Source organism: Lygodium microphyllum, chromosome 12 (genome assembly GCF_053477565.2).
Source record: "Lygodium microphyllum isolate KBCC chromosome 12, Lygodium_microphyllum_v1.1.10, whole genome shotgun sequence".
NCBI lineage: Eukaryota > Viridiplantae > Streptophyta > Polypodiopsida > Schizaeales > Lygodiaceae > Lygodium > Lygodium microphyllum.
This window is the reverse complement of record NC_141146.1, coordinates 78,305,931-78,326,695: the sequence shown is the minus strand read 5'-3', so window position 1 is coordinate 78,326,695 and position 20,765 is coordinate 78,305,931. Positions and strand designations below refer to the sequence as shown.

Genomic DNA, 20,765 nt, shown 5'->3' with positions numbered 1-20,765 from the left:
ATTAGTGCTTAATTGGGTTATTTACCACCCTATCCGAGAAGGAAGGCTGGTTACAAGGTTTCATTACCAGAATATTATCAATTCCCTCAAATTGGTGGGCTCGGGGTAAGGCTAGAAGCTTTGCTTTAGTGCTGAAATTGTATTCAGCAAAGCATTACGCCAATAATGTCTTTAGATAGTGAGATGGGATCAAGCAGAGATGATGCCCCTCGATCTGAAAATTCATAAAGTGTTGGAAAAAATGCAATGTTTGATCTTTGACAAGACACACAGCATAGACAACAAACTGATAATGTTGGTTCGTTTGAGCCTTCAAAAACTAATGACCAGCAAGAGCAAGAGGAATTTGATGACCATTTTAAAGATCAGCTAAGGATAGCAATTGAATGTTTATGCAATTATTAAATGATCCTCAACTCATGCGCTTTTTGAACCCTTATAGGAGGGTAGCAAAGGTAAGAAGAGGAAATCGTCTTTGAGAGATTCGGGGCAACAAGATGCACCGAAGGAAGAGCCAATACAGCAAGATGATGTTCCAAATGTGAGCAATGAGCATAAGCACATGATGCGAGTAGGGCAATTGATGCATTCACAAGGCTAACTTGGAAGTGCCAATCCAATGTTTTTTGGATAGCAAATATGTATGCAATTATGGGGTAGCTAGGTTACTTTGGTGGTGGTACTAGTTTCCATGCCATGGTGGATCAAGGATTGCATAGCAATGTTGGTATGATGCTAGGGCACAAAGTCACAAATTTAGCAATGCATATATACAACCCTCTGTATTTGCGAATCATGGTATTAATGCTAGTCATGCAAATGCTTTGTATAGTGTTGGTCATGAGGAAAAATGCTTCTAGTAATGCATGCAATGTATGGGGAAATGCATCTTGATATGAGTGATAGTATACAAATTTCCATGCACAACCACATTGCAACGGTTCAAAGTATGCAAACAATAATGTTTCCTTATGCATTTAGTGCTTCTAGCTTATAACCTAATGGAGGTTTCGAGACAAGTAAAGTTAGAGATAAAGTTTTCACATGCTTCTTGATAAAGCTTCAACATTATTTTACCAATAGATGCAAAGTGGATGGAAGAGGATGACTTGGTAGATTATCCTCAGTTGTTGCAACTTTACTGAGATACCTTTCATTGCAACTAACTTTAGTTTGGGCTCAATCAGGTTCAATAGAGTAGGGTTCTAGAGTATTACTTGATGCTCAAGGAGGAGGAAACACTTCCACTTCGCCAGTTGTAGACAACTCTCATATGTAGTGGATCTTAATTGTATTCAATATGTATCCAAGGTACTGTGTTGATAGTATGTTTGCCATGAGATCACTCCTCAGTGTACTAGTCATTGTGAGATGTATGCAAATGAGTATGAGTTTCACCTAGGCACAGAAACTATACTTTTGTATCAGTTTATGATCAATTTCTCAAGTTTTTACCTCAGTTTTAAGAGAAAAATTCTGATTAGTTTTGGCTTAGTTTTTGATTAGTTTGAAAACTATCTATAGTCACTTTTGGGATCAATTTTGCATCAATTTTTGCATTAGTTACTGATTAGTTTTTTGCAATGAGTTTGTGATCAGTTTGGGATTAGTTCTAAGATTAGCAAAGTGATAAGTTTATGATCAGAGTTTTCAATGGTTTACAACAGGTTTCATAGACAACAGCATGTAAATGCCATTGACAGTTTTAGACATGGTTTATGGTGAGAATATGCTTTACTGTGGTTTTGAAGTCGGAACAGTTAAGAATATGAGTTATGGATGGATCCAATGGGTTTCCAGTAAAAGTTTTGGACTAATTTTCAGTTTTATGTTATGCTTATAGAAATTCCAGTGCAGTATGCTTTTGGTTTGGCACTATCTTGAACAATCGAGGACGATTGCAGGGATTTCAAGGGAGAGGCTTATCACGAGGTCATGAAATTTTGAGATGCTTTAATCTTGCTAATAACATTTGATTAAATTATCAATCAAATCAAGATTGCTTAGCATATGCGATGCACATGGTAGTTATTTCATGATAACACGCTAAGGACCTTGAGGATGTAGCGGGTGTCAAAGAAAAAAGTTGTATTAAGGTATGTTTGATAGGTACTAGGTGGTACCTGGTGTTAGATTTTGGCCTAGACCAATTTATTGGTCACTAATGTCAATGGTAATATTGGAGACTAGGCATTGATTAATTAATTAATTCTGATCTAAGCGCTAATCATTGCTTAGGGATACTTGGAAGACAACTTGACCTAGCCAATTTAATTATTGGTTTGGTGGAGTTAATTTTTGAGTACTAGAATAATTATTAAATTAATTTTTAGAATTAATATTTTAAAAATTATTTAATAGTTGAATAATGCTGGAAAATGGGATTAGAAGACTGTCACTCAACCAAACTTGCCCGTACAAGTGAGAAAAACGTTTTTAGAGGTTGTTGGAAGTCTATTCTAGCCATCATGAAAGAGGAGGCTGTTAGAGAGTAAGGAGAGGTTGGTGATGTGATTTGCAACCATTAGGCATTGATCCTATAACATGTGACAGTAGTTTGGAGATCTCTAAGAGCAGATGACAACAACTCAAGGTCCTTTCGGTAGAGATGACAATATATAGGATGAGGCAATAGTCTTTGTGGTGGTCCTAAGTTGTAGATGTCAGCTTTCATGGCTGTTTAAGTAGGGCAGTAGTAGATATTCAGCGTTTCTCGTAATGAAACTATGAAATTTCTCTTTACACCATTCTCTCTTATTCCTAGCTATCTCTCAAGTTATGTCAATATTTTCCAGTAGTTTGAGCCATCAAAGAAAGAGATTTAAGTCAATCTTTGTTGTCAACCCTAATTTAGAGTAGAAATTAGGTTTTTGACAGCCGCCTTGGGATGCATACTCAAAATTAAGAGCCTAGGACTTAAGTTCCAGTAGCTGAAATTGAGGAATTTTAGGGAGATTTAAGAAGCCAACTAGTTAATATCAGATTTGGGGCTAAATTTGTCTTTCAAGGAGCAGGGTGAAGTCTAATCCCTGAGCAAACCAAGGGGCAAATTGGTTTGGAGGCTTGCTAGTCATTTTTGATAGTAAGAGACACTTGGATTAGCGGAGGAGGTCAAAGGATTCCAATTATACTCCATCCATTTGCAATAAAAGTTAAAGAAATATTACAAGGGGTGCCAGTTTTGGGGCCGATAGACTGTCCAATGTCCAAGATTGTATGTGTGCATTTCAATTTTGTGAATTTGTTAATTGTTGTTATTAGTTCTTAATGAGGTTATTTACCACTCTAGCCAAAAAGGAAGATTGGTTTCACTTCCCTTTATTTTCTCTTCCTATCCTCTCTAGATGGCTCCCCCTTGCTGATCTACTCATGATAAATTACATGGTTGTGATTACCTAACATGGGGTGCTGTTATGAAGCATAGTTTGTGCAGATCGGTTATAGTACGTTGTGTTTGAAGCTTGTAAGCATCTACTCCTCTCTAAAGAAGTCTTTTCGGCCGTCATTGTGCAGGATTGCTCCAATGATTTGGGTGAAGCTTCAGATGTTTTACAAGGCTTCTTAGCCTATGCATGCCATCACTCTTTATGGACAACTCTAGTAGATGAATTTCGAGCTCAATCTTTCTTACTTTGTGTGTCGTACGAGTATAGGACTAGCTTCGACACATATAGTCTGCCCTTCTAGAGGCTCATCCTGTGGGGAGTGTATTGTACAAGCTTCCTTTGGAGTTTGATGAAGTAGCAAATGCTTGGAGGGCTCAAATGTCATCGACATCCATCAGTTTTCTATAGATGTCCTAGGTGCTGCTTGAGCATTAGACATCTTTGCGGTTACAGGGGAGGTTTCCATCACAGTTTGGTGGTTCCAGTGAGGCTTTTACAGCTTTAGAGAGGGTTGACAGGAAGAAGAAACCAAAGGCCCAGTGTTCTCATTGTGGTAAGAAGGGCCATTTATGCAAGAGTTGCAAAGAGTTAGCAAGTTCAAGGAAGAAGAAGCAAAAGAAGAAGAAGTGGGATCCAGACTTTTCTACTAAGTCATTCTCATCCTCAGATTCGGACTCGGACCCTCTGGCTAAGGTCAAGGCCAAGGCATGGACTGGATCCTCTCTGTCATAGGAAGGGCTTGGCAGCCTCATCTTTTGCTTTTTCTAGTATAGGTGATGAAGTTGTTCCTTAGGACTCTCTAGTGTGTGAGAGAGAGAGTGTGATAGGGTGGTGAGGTGGGGCATGTGAGCCTCATCTATACAGATATAGAGGTGCACAAGTCCTAGAGAGGAACTTCATAATGCATCTCCCAAAGTTCGGTAGATTCAAATGCTAAAGTCGGGATTGATATCTAGGTTCATGATGGGTTGTTACTTGACAAAAAGCAAGATTGGCTTCTAGTTTGAGCTCACATGAGGAGACAATTTGGTAGTTTGGTTAGGTGTGGGGAGTCCATGGTCATTCAACAACATTTTTGACAAGATGGTCTTGTATGTTGCTGCCAAACATTGTTGACAAACACAAAGATGTGTTATGATTCTTCTCTATTTTAGGTTCTAGTATGATTGACATCGGCACTCGGGTTCTCTCCAAGACACCTTGGTGGTGGCTTAATCACCCATTGCTTAGATATCCATGGTTCTATTGTGGTGATCTTTGTTGTATGGACTACGATGAGTCATTATCATTGTATCATTGTATTGTATCAGATCACCCATGATCTGAGAGAGGGTGTTAGTAGTCTAATTAGCTCATGTGCGAGTCTGCCAGGCATTACTAGGTATTTTAGTTATTTATTTGAGATCGTGTTGATGCTTATTTTGGCATTTATTGCTGGCCGACCAACATTAAATGCTGGCCAACATGCGGCCATTTATGACATTGTTTTGTCCTATTTATTCCGGGCTCCCTCCTTAGTCAATCATTCATCACTTGAGTTTCTATTGGAGAGAGAGAGTTGGTGCTTATGCTTGCATAGCTTGTGACTCATTGTTGTGATGTCGATGTGCAAGGATCGAGATAGAATGCATGTCAGTTTGATTGTAGAGTTTAGAGTAGGGAGAGTGAGTACAAAAAGAGTGAGAGCACGATACACAAAGTGTTTGGTACAATGACTAGATGTACCACTTTAGGTTTTGATAATATATATAAAGTACAAGTGTAAGGGGTGTGCACACCTAAACACCGTAAAAGGCACGGTGAGTCTTTATTCTCAACAACCTCCCACCTAAAGGCAACGTGCTTGAAGGCAGAGAAAATAATCAGCTAAGTCTATATATGTACAAAGTTGAAATACACATATACTATTCAACCCCCATCATTTGGCTGCAATGAGTAAACTGCTCTGCTGGAAGATCCTTCTTGAGAATGTCTGCAAGGTTATCATCTGTATGTACCTCGATAAGCTCGGCTGTCAAGTACATCCCTGATAAAATGATACTTCACTTGTATGTGCTTTGTCTTTGCATGATAGCACTTTGACTGTCACAGTGGAGGATAGGAACCTCTATAATATCAAGCTCTCTCACCAGACGCGAAAACCATAAAGCCTCTTTACATGCCTTAGTGGCAGTCATACACTTTGTCTTTATAATAGACAATGCAACACACTTTTGTAGCGTGGAAATCCAAGAGACTGCTCCCCCTGTGAACGGGAACACATATCTTGAAGTAGACTTCTTGCAGTCAGGATGACTAGCATAGTCTGCATCCGTGAAGCCAACAACAGATGACTTCTGCTTACCAAAGGAGATTCACAAATCCTTTGTGCCCTTAAGGTATCTCATGATACCCTTCACTACTTCTTAATGCTTTTTGCGAGTATATGCCATGTACTTGCTAACCACTCCCACCTCAAATGCAATGTCAAGACGTGTAGCAACCATAACATACATCAAGCTACCAACAGCTGAAGCATAAGGAATCTTAGCCATTTCGGCTTGCACTTAGTTTCACATATGGAGGCAATGGTACACCAATAGCTTTCCTTCCCTCCATATTGAAACGGTGCAAAACCTTAGTAACATACTCCTGTTGTGACAGATAGGGAAGATCCTTCGATCTGTCCCTAAGTATACGCATGCCAGGACTGTGGGCCTCACTAAGATCCTTCATATCAAAGCTATTGTGTAAACTTTGCTTCAAGGAGTCCAAGGCATGAACATCCGTGCCTGCAATCAGCATCTCATCCACATACGAAACCAAGAGAATAAGGCTGCCATCTGGTGCCTTCTCGGTGTATAAGTAGTGATCAACTTGAGAGCGATGGAATCCCTGAGATTACATAAATGTATCAAATTTATGATACCATTCTTGTGGTGCTTGCTTCATCCTATACAAACTCTTGTTGGGTTTACATACCATGTGCTCTTTCCTCTTTGCAACAAAACTCTCAAGCTACTGCATATAGATCTTTTTATGCAAATCACCATGTAGGAAGCTATTTTTACATCCATTTGTATGAGTTCCATATCTTTAGATGCAACCAAGCCCAAGATGGTTCGCAAAGTAGTCATTTTGACTAGAGGAGAAGATTTCATTATAATCAATTCCATGTTCTTGCTTGTACCCTTTAGCAACCAGTCATGCCTTGTACTTTGACAAAGAACTAGAAGTGACTTTCATTTTGTAAACCCATTTGCATGGTAGCATAGTGCCATTTTTCATGAGATTCCATCTTTGACAGCATTGCCTTATGCCATTTCTTGCTGTCTTTTTTGTCCATTGCTTCCTGGAAGCATGACTGCTCTGAAGTGAGTATACGAAGGTGGCTTGCCCGACCACGCTTCTTGAGGGACCCCTCGATACCCCTCCCTCCCAACAAAAAGCTCCCTTTTAATCCCTTTGCTGTCACATAAGTCATGAAGGCTTTGGACACATATTCCCCACTATTGTCAGAGCAAAGACACTTTAATATCTTGCTGGTCTGATTTTCAGCAAGTGCCAGTAATTTTTTAAATTTATCCAAGGCCTTGTCTTTGCAAAAGATTGGATAAACTCATACTTTGCATGTGGCATCATCAACAAAGGTAATGAAATACTTCTTTCCCCCTAGAGATAACCTTGGCATTCAACATACATCTGAATGTACCAACTCTAAGGGTGAAAACTTTAGAGAGAAATTTCTTATGTGACGTTTGAGCATGCTTACTATAAATACAATGATCACACTGTTCAAAATTAGTATACCTCAAAGATGACAAATAACCTAAGCGAGAAAGCACTTTCATTCCAGTTTGACTCATGTGTCCCAACTGGCTATGCCACAAAGAAACACTTGGCTGCTCGGTTATGGTGACTACATGGTCATGCATGCTGGATACATGCAGAAGATGCAAAGTCCCACTTTTGGAGCCCTTGGTGACAATGCAAGAGTCCTTACAAATTTTCCATTCGCTATCCCCAAAGGTGGTGTGATAGGCTTCATCATCTAGCTACCCTCTGCTTATCAGGATCTTCTTGAGCTGAGGTACACATGCCTCACATTATGCAAAACAAACAGGGAGCCATGCTGAAATTCCAGTTTCACACTGCCAATGCTTGCAATTTTATATGCATAGTTATCCCCCCAAGTGGACAACACCACGTGCACCACCATTGTAGTCAGAAAACCACTCATGATGTGGTGTAACATGAAAAGACACACGTGAATCAAGTATCCAAGCGTGCATGTCATCCTCAGAATCTACAATCAATGCATGTTCACTCAAAGAAGAAGCAAAAAGTACATCACCGTCACTATCATTATCATGAGTGACTACATTTGCCTCTTCTATCTTGACACTACTCTTCTTTGCAGATTGGCTGTCCTTTTTCTCAGCCTTGTTGCTTCAATGTTTTTGTTTTTTCCTTTCTCTTTCTTCAATTGAAAACAGTCCCGTTTGTAGTGCCCTTTCTTGCCACAATGATGACACTCCACATATTTGCTATGAGACTTGCTGCGTGCTGTATTTTCAGAACTGCCCTTTTGTTGAAATTTGCCTCTAGTGTGCAATAAATTAGAAGACTTGCTTGCTGAATTATTTTGCCTGTTGAGTTTTTCCATCAGCAAAGAACTCTCCACATCAGAATATAACAGGTGAGCATTTGAGTTACTCAAAGTAGTCTTGAAAGTATCCCAACTTTCAAGCAAAGTACATAGCAAGAAAGTAGCCTTGAACACATCATCAATACAGAAATCTAAAGCAATCAGTAGATTGAAAATGGAGTTGAACTTGTTCAAATGTACAGACATGGCTGTACCTTTCTTCATGCGAAAGTCCATCAACTTTTTCAGCGAATAAACCTTGCTGGCTACACTTTTCTGAGCATACAATTCTTCAAGTCTTTGCCACATTGCATATGCTGAATTAAGCTTCTCAATGTTATAGAGCAAGTTGTCTAACACTAAGAGCTCAATGGTAGAGCGTGCAAGCTTATCCAAATTATCTCACTCTTCTTGTTCCATACTTGTTGGTTTTATTCCCTTTGCTTTGATAGGCTTCACCTATTTCTTTTGCACTAAGACATTGTAGCACTGTTTTTGCCATATTGCAATATTATGTGCACCCTCAAGCTTCTTGATGTGCAAAAGATTGTTGTTGTCATTGTTTCCAACCATAATTTGTAGCACTAAATTGACTTGAGTCACCAAATGCAAGCCCAAATGTCACACAAGTGACCATGGCACACTAGAAGTACCAACCAACAGTGAAAATCAAGAGATTGCAGAAATTTCAGATCCGCAAATAGATTTTCAGAATTAGAGTGTGTTTGTGGTTGCACTCCATAAGCAATTACAGCCACATTCAGAGGCCAAGGCACCAATTACATGTGAAATCTCCAAAACTTGATTGCAATTTCTGCTCCAAAGGCATTCTGGGCACAAATTTGACAAATTCGGTCAAAAGCTCCAAAATTTCAAAAAGAAATCCATCCAAATTGCATCAATACATGTACCCAAGTGCATATACCGGGCAATCATTGCACAAATTGAAGAAATTTTGCAAAAGCCCCAATTTTCTTGAGTCCAGTGTGTACAAATTTCAGTGAAATTGAAGAAATTTCACTAAAATGTGAAAAACCCCAAAATTTCGCAGGCAAATGTGCACCAATTTCGCAATTTCTGAGTCAGATTATCCTGTTTTGCACTAAAGTCCCCAAATTTGGGAAAAGCCCAAGTTTTCTAGGTCAAAATTGCACATTGTACTTGTGCACACGAACACATGGTAGTGGGAGAAGAAATAAGGTTGTAGAAAATTAAAAAAAAAAGGAAAAACAAATTAGGCATGTCAAAATAATGTTGACTAGGCGTGGTCTTTGCTTGGGCCGAATTGTGGCCCCGTTTTTCTGGACCTACACTGGTGGATGCGTGTTGACCTGCGTGCTTGTTGCTCGTTGGACCTGTGTGCTTGCACACGTGACTGCGGCCTTCCGCTTGATTGCTGCCTTCGGCCTTGCAACGGCATTGAGCTGCCATAGCTTCCCCATCGTCTGCAGACCGAGCGCGGTTCTATCGGCCGTCTTGCGTGCCAGGTGTCGCAGTACTTGGTCGTTGAGCCTGTGTGCTGCTCGTCAGTCGAGCCTGCTTGGACATGTTGACTTGCCCGACTTGCTCGATCTACTCATGCTTGTTCACTATCTTGAGACGCGTGCACTTCTGAGCTTCGTATTGCCCACTTTGATATTAGTTTGATGTCGATGTGCAAGGATCGAGATCGAATACAGAGTTCACAGTAGGGAGAGTGAGCAGAAAAAGAGTGAGAGCACGACACATGAAGTGTTTGGTGCAATGACTAGATGTACAACTTTAGGTTTTGATAATATATATAAAGTACAAGTGTAAGGGTGCGTGCACACCCGAACACTGTAAAAGGCACGGTGAGCCTTGATTCCCAACATTGTTGTATGTGACATTCTCATGTTTGGTATATGGATTCCGTTTTTTGGAGTATTCTTTCGAGTTTCCCTTTGTAATGTTCTTTTGTTTTTTTCTCTTCTGTCCTTGTGTTCAATAGTTTATTTCAACATCTGTTTATGCTTCCATTACTGCATCCACTTCTGACACCCCTGCCTACTTATAGGTATGTAGGTGCATAGGTCCTAGAGAGGGACTTCCTAACACATCGCTCAAAGTCTGGCAGGCTCAAATCCTAGAGTTGGGATTGATATCGAGATTCATGAAGGGCTGTTATAGGGTTGACTTCTAGTTCGAGCTCACATGAGGGGACACTTTGGCAGTCTAGTCAATGGTGGGGAATCCATGGTCATGTATGTTCAATGGCATTTTTGACAGGATGGTCTTGTATGCTACTACGAGATACTGTTGATAGACATAGAGAACTGCTATGATGCTTCTCTATTTTCAGGTTCTTGTACGATTGACATCGACACCTAGGTTCTCTTCGAGGAACCTTGGTGGTAGCTTGATCACCCACTGCTTGGGTATCCATGGTTCTAGTCTAGTGGTCTTTGTTGTATGGATTGTGATGCGTCATTATCATTGTATCAGATCGCCCATGATCCGAGAGAGGGTGTTACTAGTCTAGTTAGCTCATGTGTGAGTTTGCGGGGCATTACTAGGTATTTTAACTGTTTTTCTGTGGTCATGCTCATGCTTATTTTGGCATTTATTGCTGGCCAATCAACATCAAATGCTGGCCAACCTGTTGCCATTCATGGCTTCGTTTTTTTCTATTTATTTCCGTGCTCCCTCCTTAATTAGTCGTTCATCACGTGAGGTTCTCTTGGAGAGAGGGAGTCGGTGCTTGTGCCTGCGCAGCCAGTGACTCACTGTTGTACGCGACATTCTCATGTTTGTTATATGGATTCTGCTTTCCGAGCATTCTTCTAAATTCTTTTTTGCAATGTTCTTCTGTGATTTTCTCCTTTGTTCTTGTGTTGAGTAGTTTATTTCAGCATCTGCTTATGCTTTCATTGCTGCATCCACTTCCGCTACCCTCACCTACCTACAGGTATATAGGTGTGCAGTATCTAGAGAGGGACTTCCTGACTCATCGCTTGAAGTCTGGTAGGTTCAAATCTTATAGCTGGGATTAATATCCAAGTTTATGATAGGCTGTTACTTGACAAAGAGCAGGATTGGCTTCTAGTTTGAGCTCACATGAGGGGACATTGGTGTGATTTGGTCAACAATGGGGAATCCATGGTCACATATGTTCAATGGCATTTTTTAATTCTAGGCTCCCTTCTTAGTCAATCATTCATCACTTGATGTTCTGTTGGAGAGAGGGAGCCAGTGCCTGTGCCTTGCAGTCATTGACTCATTGTTGTACACGACATTCTCGTGTTTGGTATATGGATTTCATTTCCTGAGCATTCTTCAGAGTTCTTCTTTGCAATGTTCTTTTGTGTTTTTATCTTCTGTACTTGTGTCCAACAATTTATTTGAGCATCTATTTATACTTCCATTGTTGCGCCCACTTCTTACACCCCCACCCACCTACACGTATACAGGTGCACAGATCCTAGAGAGGGACTTTGTGGCGTATTGCTCAAAGTCTAGCAGGCTCAAATCCTAGACCTAGGATTGATATCGAGGTTCATGATGGGCTGTTACTTGACAAAGAGTGGGATGGGCTTCTAGTTCGAGCTCACATGAGGGGACACTTTAGCAGTTTGGTCAACGATGGGGAATCCATGGTTACGTATGTGGAATGGCATTTTTGATGGGATGGTCTTGTATGCTATTATGAGACATGGTTGACAGACACAGAGAATTGTTATGATTCTTCTCTATTTTCAGGTTCTTGTATGATCGACCTCGACACTTAGATTTTCTTTGAGGCACCTTGGTGGTGGCTTGATGACCCATTGCTTGGGTATCCATGGTTCTATTTTGGTGGTCTTTGTTGTATGGACTCTGATGAGTCATTATCATTATATCATTGTATTGTATTAGATTACCCATGATTTGAGAGAGGGTGTTAGTAGTCTAGTAAGCTCATGTGTGTGTTTTTCGGGCATTACTAGGTATTTTAGGGATTTTTTTGTGGTCATGTTGATTCTTATTTTGTCATTTATTGCTGCCTGACCATTTATGGGATTGTTTTGTCCTATTTATTCCGGGCTCCCTCCTCAGTCAATTGTTCATCACCTGAAGTTCTATTGGAGAGGGGGAGCGGGTGCCTGTGCTTGCGCAACCAATGACTCACTGTTGTATGCAACATTCTTGTGTTTGGTATATGGATTCCATTTCTCGAGTGTTCTTTTGAGTTCTTCTTTGCAACGTTCTTCTGTGTTTTTCTCTTTTGTCCTTGTGTTCATAGCAGTTTATTTCAGCATTTGTGTACGCTTCCATTGCTTCAACCACTTTTGACTACCCCCATGTGCCATGTTAATGCTTATTTTGACATTTATTATTGGCCGATCTGCTGCCACTTATGGCATTGTTTTGTCCTATTTATTTTGGGGTCCCTTCTCAGCCAATCATTCATCACATGATGTTCTATTGGAGAGAGGGAGCTGGTGCCTGTGCTTGCATAGCCAATGACTCATTGTTGTACGGAACAGTCTTGTGTTTGGCATATGGATTTTGTTTCCCGGGCATTCTTTTGAGTTCTTCTTTGCAATGTTCTTTTGTGTCTGTCCTTGTGTTCACAGCAGTTTATTTCAAGGCATATGGTTTTGGGAGTATTAGCCACTCTTAATATGATATTAGGATATCTGATTGCCATGACTCAGACAAGCATGAAGCGTATGCTAGCGTATTCCTCTATAAGCCAAATGGGATATATTATGATTGGAATAATTGCTACATATCCCGAGAATGGCTTTCTTTTTTTGGTCAAGGTTTTTCTTCTTCTTCTTTTTTCGCTGGGCTCTTAACCATCAGCAGGTGCTCTCCTTATTAAGCTATTGGTGTGGGTGGAAGGATCTCCTTGGAAATGTTAAAGTGCTAGAACAGAAGGTGTGTTTCGGAGATGCGACTGAAATTGAGACTTTTGATTCAAAAGGAGATGAACAGAAGGTTCAACACCCTTCTGATTGCACTATTGATGAACAAGTTCAACAGAATCCTCCTTTTGCACTCTTTAGCTATTGTACTCCGGAAACAAAGTAAGGGGTGTCAAAAGTGGTTGCAGCAAGAAGCACAAACAAACAAATGCTTCTCCCAAATGATCGACAAGATTTTTCAAAGAGTAGTGAAATCTACGGCATTGCAAACCAAATGAAATGATACAAGCAAAAGTTCCTAGATTCATGAGTATATGAATAAACATATAAGTTAGAGTCTTATTGCTTCACTACCATCTTTTGTTAGGATCCTTTTTGGGCCTCAAAGGGGGTGTTAAGCAAGAATAATTTTGGCCACTAATGGATGACAATTAATGATAGACTTTATCTCTTTAGAAAAATCCCGAAAAGGGCCAATTTAAAGTATGATTAGAAGTTTTGAGTTTGGGTAGGACATATACCCACCCAAACTCTATAAAAGGTGACCAAGGTTGGAACCAGTCTTTATACTTGCCATTTTGATCTTTGTGCCATCATCATCATCATCATCATCATCATCCACCATCAGTGAACTATCCACTCCATGCCAGCCTCTGCTTGCCACAAGAGCTGTTGCTGCCCTCATGAGTGTTGCTGCCATTTGTTGATGCTTTCATTAGTCACTACATTGTAAATACTACTACACACATAAAAATGCTGCTGCTGCTGACCATCACTTTCCTGTCACCAACCCAAGATGTACTCTGCTACCTGGCAATTGTACCCTGCTCTCCACTTCTGGCATGCCACACAACAATGTGCAATCAAAACATACCTTTTTGCTGCACCAATTGCAGCTTTTGCTGCATCAATTGCAGCTTTTGCTGCCCAAACTGTGGTACCAGCCAACACACAGATTTCCCCTTGTTATTGGCAGCCAAATACAGATTTCTCCTCTCAGTCCAATACTGCTACCTCCAATGCTGGTTGGCTGCTTACTTGCAGGCTCCATAGAAGTACCGATACACTCCATTGTGTTGGGTTGTGGCGTCATCTGATTCTTACAATTAGCAGAAGACATCCTAGACCACCTTTTTAAGTGTCCTTGACCCTCATGTGACCCTACTATCCCTCTACTTTGAGCCTTCATGCCCGTTCCACTACAGTAGTTGGCTACCACTTTCTTGTGCTAATCAGATGTTTATTGTTACCTGTTACTTCCAATGTAACGATGCAATGTTTAACCCCGAAATGTTTCCCCATTGGAGCGTTCCTAGGTGAAATGCCAGGTGAAACGGCTGAATAATACATATGTGAGAGAGAGAGAGAGAGAGAGAGAGAGAGAGAGAGAGAGTGAGAGCCCGAAATATTGCATTTCATATCCTTATGGTATCAAGGAAGTGAAAAGTGAAAAGTCCTATCTAATGTGCAATGAGTGTGTGCCTCATCATCTAGGTGAGCCATCAGTATATACAAATATGTCCATCTAGAGAGGAAGAGAGAGGAGTTACAGTTGATCACAACAAATGCTGGTATTTTGTAACATGTCTGCCTGTTCATGATCTCATTGTCTAGTGCCCACAAGGAAGCCGCTTTGCTATGTTGACTTGTGATTGATGTGTTTCCCAACTTCTAAGGGGACTTATGCACGAGTTAACAAAAAATTTTTGACCACAACTTATCCAACCAAAAATGTCACACCAAAATGAATTGTTTTGATTTTTTGGGAGGTGGAACATTTGGGTCTTTCATGCTTTACATGAAATGACTCAGCCATGAAACACATTTCATCTTTCATTGTTCATGAAGCACATTTTACAGTTACCATTGTTTTTCACTTCCACCCTTAATTGTATTTCCTTTCATCATATACAGTACGAGCATTTGTTTGTTATCTGAGTTTGTTCGTTGCACCATTCATTAGCCCTGGCCCACTTCTTCTCACTTTTGTGCATTATAAATTGCCCCGTCCCTTAAATGTGTAGGCCTGCCTGGGTGTTACATTGTATAGCGTACTTGCACAGATTCTTGTATACAATTTCTGCCATTCTCTTTCTCTGCATTTCCTGTATCTGTCAAGCAAAGACTGTATCTTGATCTTTGTGCTAGGTTTCAAGGCCACAGGGTTCCAAGCATTGCTCTAGTCAGTTCATCTACACAGGTATGTCTTCTTCTCCTGAAGTGTCTGACATTAGTGCCGAAGATAAATGGGTATCTGTACTCTCTCTCTCTCGTCTGCCCCTTTCTACTGTTGTAATTTTAGAAAGCTTGGTGATTTTGATTTCATATACCTCTTTCATGCACACTACTTTGTTGACAATACTGCCTTGCCTTTGTACTAAATATCCAAAAAACAGAGCATCAACATGGTGTTATGCACGTACTTTGATGCAGCAATGAGCAGGCCCTGAGATTTGTGTTGCAGCAAGGTTGGCAGTAGTGAAGAGAGAAAAGCAAGAGTGGCTGCAGGTCACACATCATAGACCTAGAAAACCTGTGTGTACAGGCAGCATAATCAGAAGATAACGAGCTGATGATACATGGCTGCAGGTCACCCACCATGAGACCTAGAAAGGAGGTCCATTTGTAAGAGTTGGATTCTTACGAACCCTGTTCGTGTAAACATGGACAAATGGCAGATATGGTGCACATTTATGTTAATCAAGCAAGCAGCTGCACTGGGATACCTGAAAGTTCTGGGTACACGACGAGGAAAAATGCAAAGATGGGTAGAGAAGGTTGCTCTCTCTCTCTCTCTCTCTCTCTCTCTCTCTGCCACATCGTACAGCCTTGCACTTGCTCGGCCTTGGGTAAGTTGTGTGTCAAGCAATTTGTGGTCTTGATACACATTTATCTATACCGATTTTTGTTGAAGTCTCAGGAGACTCAACACCCATCTGTCTGTTCCACCATGCACAACAGCAAGATGAGGAGGATGTGTGTGTATTGCAACTAGTTGATGGGTTGTTCTTTGGAAATTTAGGCTATGTTGAGGTTTGGATCTCTTTCAATGAGTCACTTTGGAAATCTGGTTATGCACTCTGTCCCTTACTAATTTGGATTGAGTAAACCACTCACATACTGGCGGACATGGTGGTCACCTTGCTTACATAGCTTCTTCAATGTTAACCCAAAATGGCAAGTCAAGGTCAGTCGAAGAAAAGTCAAATAGGGTCCAACGGATGCTAGTCAAAGAAAGAATCAACTAGAAGTCTAAAGGTAGCAAATTGTTCAAAATATAATTTTGAAAATAGTGTTGCACTTAAACAATAGTGGATAGCTTGATGCTTAGAATAAAGAAGGCTAGTCATGTGTTAGAACATAAATAAAATAGGTAGTCTTTGGAATGATTTTAGGCCTTGAGATATTTTCAAAAAAAAAGAAAGACACATTTTATGAATGTCTTAGCAGTCGGAGAGTTATTATTATAAAATCCAATCTCGCTCTCACTCAGTGCAACTTGTATTTAATTTGCGGATAAAAGCTTAAGTTTTGTGTGTGCTTGTAAAAGTCCCACATAAATAATTTAATTTGTGGGCTCGCTCAGTTAGTATGCGAATTTAGGGTGGGTTGTTGGCTTGTGAAACCGTAGGTGCTTTTAAGTTCAAGATGAATAGAATCTCTTATTGTTGTGTGCAAACTTGAGAGCTAGTGCTTCTATATTCTTCTCCTTACTTTCACCATATAAATAAAGAGAGAGAGAGAGCTTGGAAGAAGCTTCCTTTTTCTTCTTGCACCCTTTTTTCTTTTTCTTTCATCTCTTCGCTTGCAGTGGCGACTACCACAGCTCTCAAGATATCCTTACTATGAATATCTTAAGCATACCCTAGATGGGGACTTTATGAGTTAGGGGATTTTTGAAGCTCAAGATGGTCTCAATCGGTAAGTGAGCTAAAGCATATGATATGATGCTCTAATGAAGCAAATGGATACAAATAAGTACAATTCACTCTAGGAACAAGTAGCAAGTAGCAAAATGGAAGCTCTCGAGCATATGGCAAGAAATAAATCCTAGAAGGAATCAAATTGCCAAGGATCTAAAGGAAATCTAGTAAAAGATTCAACAACTATGGAAATTGTGCATAGACACAATGCAATGGAGGTACAAAAGGCAGCTAGGATACTAGATAAGGCCCTCAAAGTATATTTGCCAAGAAATATCTTGAAAGTACCTGAAACTACCTAGATGGGCAACAGATGAAGTGGGTTTGATGTCCTGATCAAGTGTATATTAAATACAAGGAAACTCAATACTCTCAATGCCACTTGTGAATGCTTTATTCTATTTGTGCACTCAAAAGACCTGGAATACTCGAGAAATGATGGCCCAAGAGTGCTCAGGTGTAATAGACTACAATTTACTAGATTGTAAATGTTTCTCGAGTGTTCTACAAGCTCCAAGTGTCCAACTAGCTACTTGTACAATGTAGAAGAGTAATAAGGTCAACAAGGACCTTTGATGTAGCGATCAAGAATATATCAGATACAAGCCCAAACAATATCCTTGGCACCAGTAATGAATGCTCAACTCTATCTATATACTCAAAGACCTCAAATAGTTGAGAGATGATGGCCCAAAAGTGCGCTCAAGTGTAGTGGACTGAAATTTATTGTTTGGGAAATGTTTCTTGAGTTCTCTACAAGCTCTAAGTGTCCAACTAGTTGCCTAACACTATAGAAGATTGACGAGTCAACCAAACATAACCAAGAGGTGTAGGAGCTATCCAAGTAATGGAAGCTTAAACAAAAGTGAAAAACTTGATTAAATGCGAGCACAGAGCATGCCAATCTTCATCCAATAACAAACACTCATGCAATTGAGGTCATGTGATGCAAGTGATTAAGTACTACTCACTATAGGCTACTAAAATACCAATGTCTAACCACCATGACACGATACAAGCATACTCAAATACTCATGCAAGTATGTCATGAATCCCACACAAAATATCCATAAGATTCAAGTGAGTAAAAGGCCTCTAATGCTCCACACTAGATTGTGGGTTATATTTTGGTCTTTTCTATTTTTCTTAAGCAACAAAAAGCACCAATGAATCTAATCTACTTCAATCCATTCTCTAATCTATGCACTATCTATTCCATCAAATCCATTTCTTTCAAGTAGGTTTTCCTATTCCAATTGTATGTGTGTTTCAAACTAGTTGCACTTTCTCTAAAGGAGACCAATAGTTCACTCAATGACCCTTCAAGCAATCATGGCTTCCTACTCCTACACGAGTGGAAAGCAAACACTAAAAAGAGCAGATTTGGCCTTGTCGTACTTTCTTGAAAATCAAAATAAAGTGCACTGCCTAGGGGGTGTGTCTACCTTATCGTGCAATGCATTGTGTCCGTGCCAATGGAACTGGGAGTTGGGTTGATAGGCCTAGGGTTTTGTTTCACTTTAGGATCCAATTTGTGCATAGGGGAGGTGCGGTGGGTGTAGCTTAGGTGAGTGTGATCTCCCTAAGTGTGTCTTGTCCTTGATGTGCCCAAAAAATGTGTGAAGTGGGGGAACAAAAGGGGCTAGGAGGCTAGGCATTTAGCTAGTCGATCGAGGCCACTGGATACACCTACTTTGAGGACCCCCCATGTACAGTGATTGTGGCACTCATCAAAAGAAAGATGTATTTCTTGTTTTCTCTTTTGATTTTCTTTTCCTTTTCTCAGCTCTTTTTCTCTTTTCTTTCTTTTTTTAAAAAAGGTACACGAAAAACTAGTCTTTGTGTTCATGGTTGTGGGAGGAAGAGGTTGGGGGCTTGAGGGACTTGCTAAGAAAGTTCTTACCTTGCATGCAGCCCTTTAGATTTATGCATACATTTAGAGGGGTTGTGGACAAGAATGGATGATTACATCTAGTGAATTGGCTATCATTCATATTCTCTAGTAGAGCCATGTAAAAAGATGGGAGAAGTGTAGCTCACATCATGAGTCTAGCCATTGCACAATTGTCTATGCTGGCTTTTGAGTTAAAAAAGAGGGGTAATTTGCAACACCTTGTTTGAGCAATATCCAAGTAACCTGGGGTAATTGCAAGTTGTAATTAAGGTTGGATCAGGGCAAGAGCAGAACTCACTAAGGAAGTGGGAGATGAAGGGCCTAAGGTCACCTACGGAGAATGTGAGGGCGGTAGGCGATATTCTTGAGTGGTAGGATCCTATTTGAGCAATAATCTAAGTAACCTAAGGCAATTGCAAGTTGTAATGAAGGTTGGATCAAGGCAAGAGCAGAACTCACTAAGGAAGTGGGAGATGGAGGGCCTAAGGTCATCAATGGAGAATGTGAGGGCTTCTTCTAGTTGAGTAGAATTTGCATTATATATCTTGGAGAAGTCATAGTGGCCATAGATGTTGGAATTAAAATCCACTCCTACCCTTCTTGGATATGGCATGTAGGTCGGGTCATCTCTCTTGTAGGGTAGGGTGTTGCAAAAAGACATCCATGCATCCATGTTTGCATCCCAAATTCTTCTTTTCCACTTGGGTTGTGCTTCATACCCTTTCACAGTCTTGGGCACTTCCATGGCCTTACCTTCCCAATAATCTGGTGATTCTATTCTCCATAGTGTTGGGTTTTTTTTCTATTTCTATGTTCCATCAATCCCCAAGTCTTTTGCTCATATTTATCACCTCTTCCACCACTCTAGGGGATATCAGTTGGCTCATTGTGGGTGAAAATCCGAAGGTAAACTCAAAGGGTTGGCATTTATTTTCCCATTGTTCTCACACCGAGAGTTCCATGTTCCAATTTACAAGAAAACACTCCTCTCTGTGTGATATGGACTTCTAGAATTGCTAGGGGTTGCACCCTTAGCCTTCTTTGTGCATGCTCCAACATTTTCTCTGTCTTCCTTTTAACTTCGGCTTTCCTTTTTGGAGTTGGATCTTCTTGTGGAAATTCCTGCTGTGCTTCTGATTGTGGAGGGCTTGGTTTCCTTGCTCTCTTAGCTATCCATTCTTCGGCTCTTTGCTTCATTTCTTCTAGACTTTAGTTTTGTCTTTGGGCTAAAGCCACCATTCTTGGCTCATGCTCTTTCCACATTTGGGTTGCTTTTTCTTTCTCCTCTTCCAAGTGCTTCATCTCACATTTCAACCTTTCTTGCTCTTCTAGCTCTGACAAGAGCTTATTCTCCATTTTCTCCATTTCTTTACGATGCTTTTCCTCTTCATGAGCTTTTGTGGTGTCTTTTGCTACAAGTCTACCTGTTGCCTTCACTATCCTTTCCAACTGCCCTCTTAATTCCTCATGTTGCACGATAAGGAGCTTACACTATTTGTAACCCTATCAGCTCCCATCTTTCTTCCTCGACCCTTTCTTGCCAATTGTGTTCCTCTTCCTTGGCCTTGAGTTCTTCCTTCAGCTTATGTATTTTCTTTTCATACCCTGTTGCTTGGCACGTCCTCTCCAATTCGCAATTGTGTTCTTTTCTTCCTTTTCCTTTTTCTAGCTTTGCAAGGAGCTCCTTGATATACTCACCATACCCCATCGACAACGGCACTGTTGTAGGTATCAACGTTGTTGATGCCTCTACTTATTGCTTCTTAGGATCTTGCCATGATTCGGCATCCGCAGCTGTTGATCTCTTTATTCCTGCCATTAGAGCTCCTCCACTTGAGTCTGGGGCTATTTCTTGCACTCTACCCACTAGATATTGCACCCAGGCCATCAGATTACTTTCATTCATCGTGTTTGTGGTGCCTTGGGTCGTTGTTGTAGTTGTAGTTGGGGCCACGAGAACTAGTGGGATCGAATGTAGTAAGCCCTTTCCTTTTCCTTGCTCAATCTCTATTGCCTTGGCATTGGTGCTTGGACCCTTGTCTATTAGCTGACTCATGGCGGCTGACT

The 20,765-nt window shown here is 40.5% G+C and overlaps 1 protein-coding gene across 7 annotated transcripts in view; it reads left to right on the top strand.

Moving 5' to 3' along the window:
* Positions 1-15,931, top strand: part of LOC148027951 (uncharacterized) — a 51,803-nt gene extending 35,872 nt beyond the window's left edge. For 3 of the 7 annotated variants that reach the window (XM_087689642.1, XM_087689641.1, XM_087689639.1), the window contains one exon: positions 15,030-15,931. The gene's annotated coding sequence lies outside the window, so the exon portion shown is untranslated. The remainder of the gene's footprint in view (positions 1-15,029) is intronic. The other 4 variants (XM_087689644.1, XM_087689640.1, XM_087689643.1 and 1 more) reach the window with 4 other exon arrangements.
* The last annotated feature ends 4,834 nt before the right edge of the window (positions 15,932-20,765 follow it).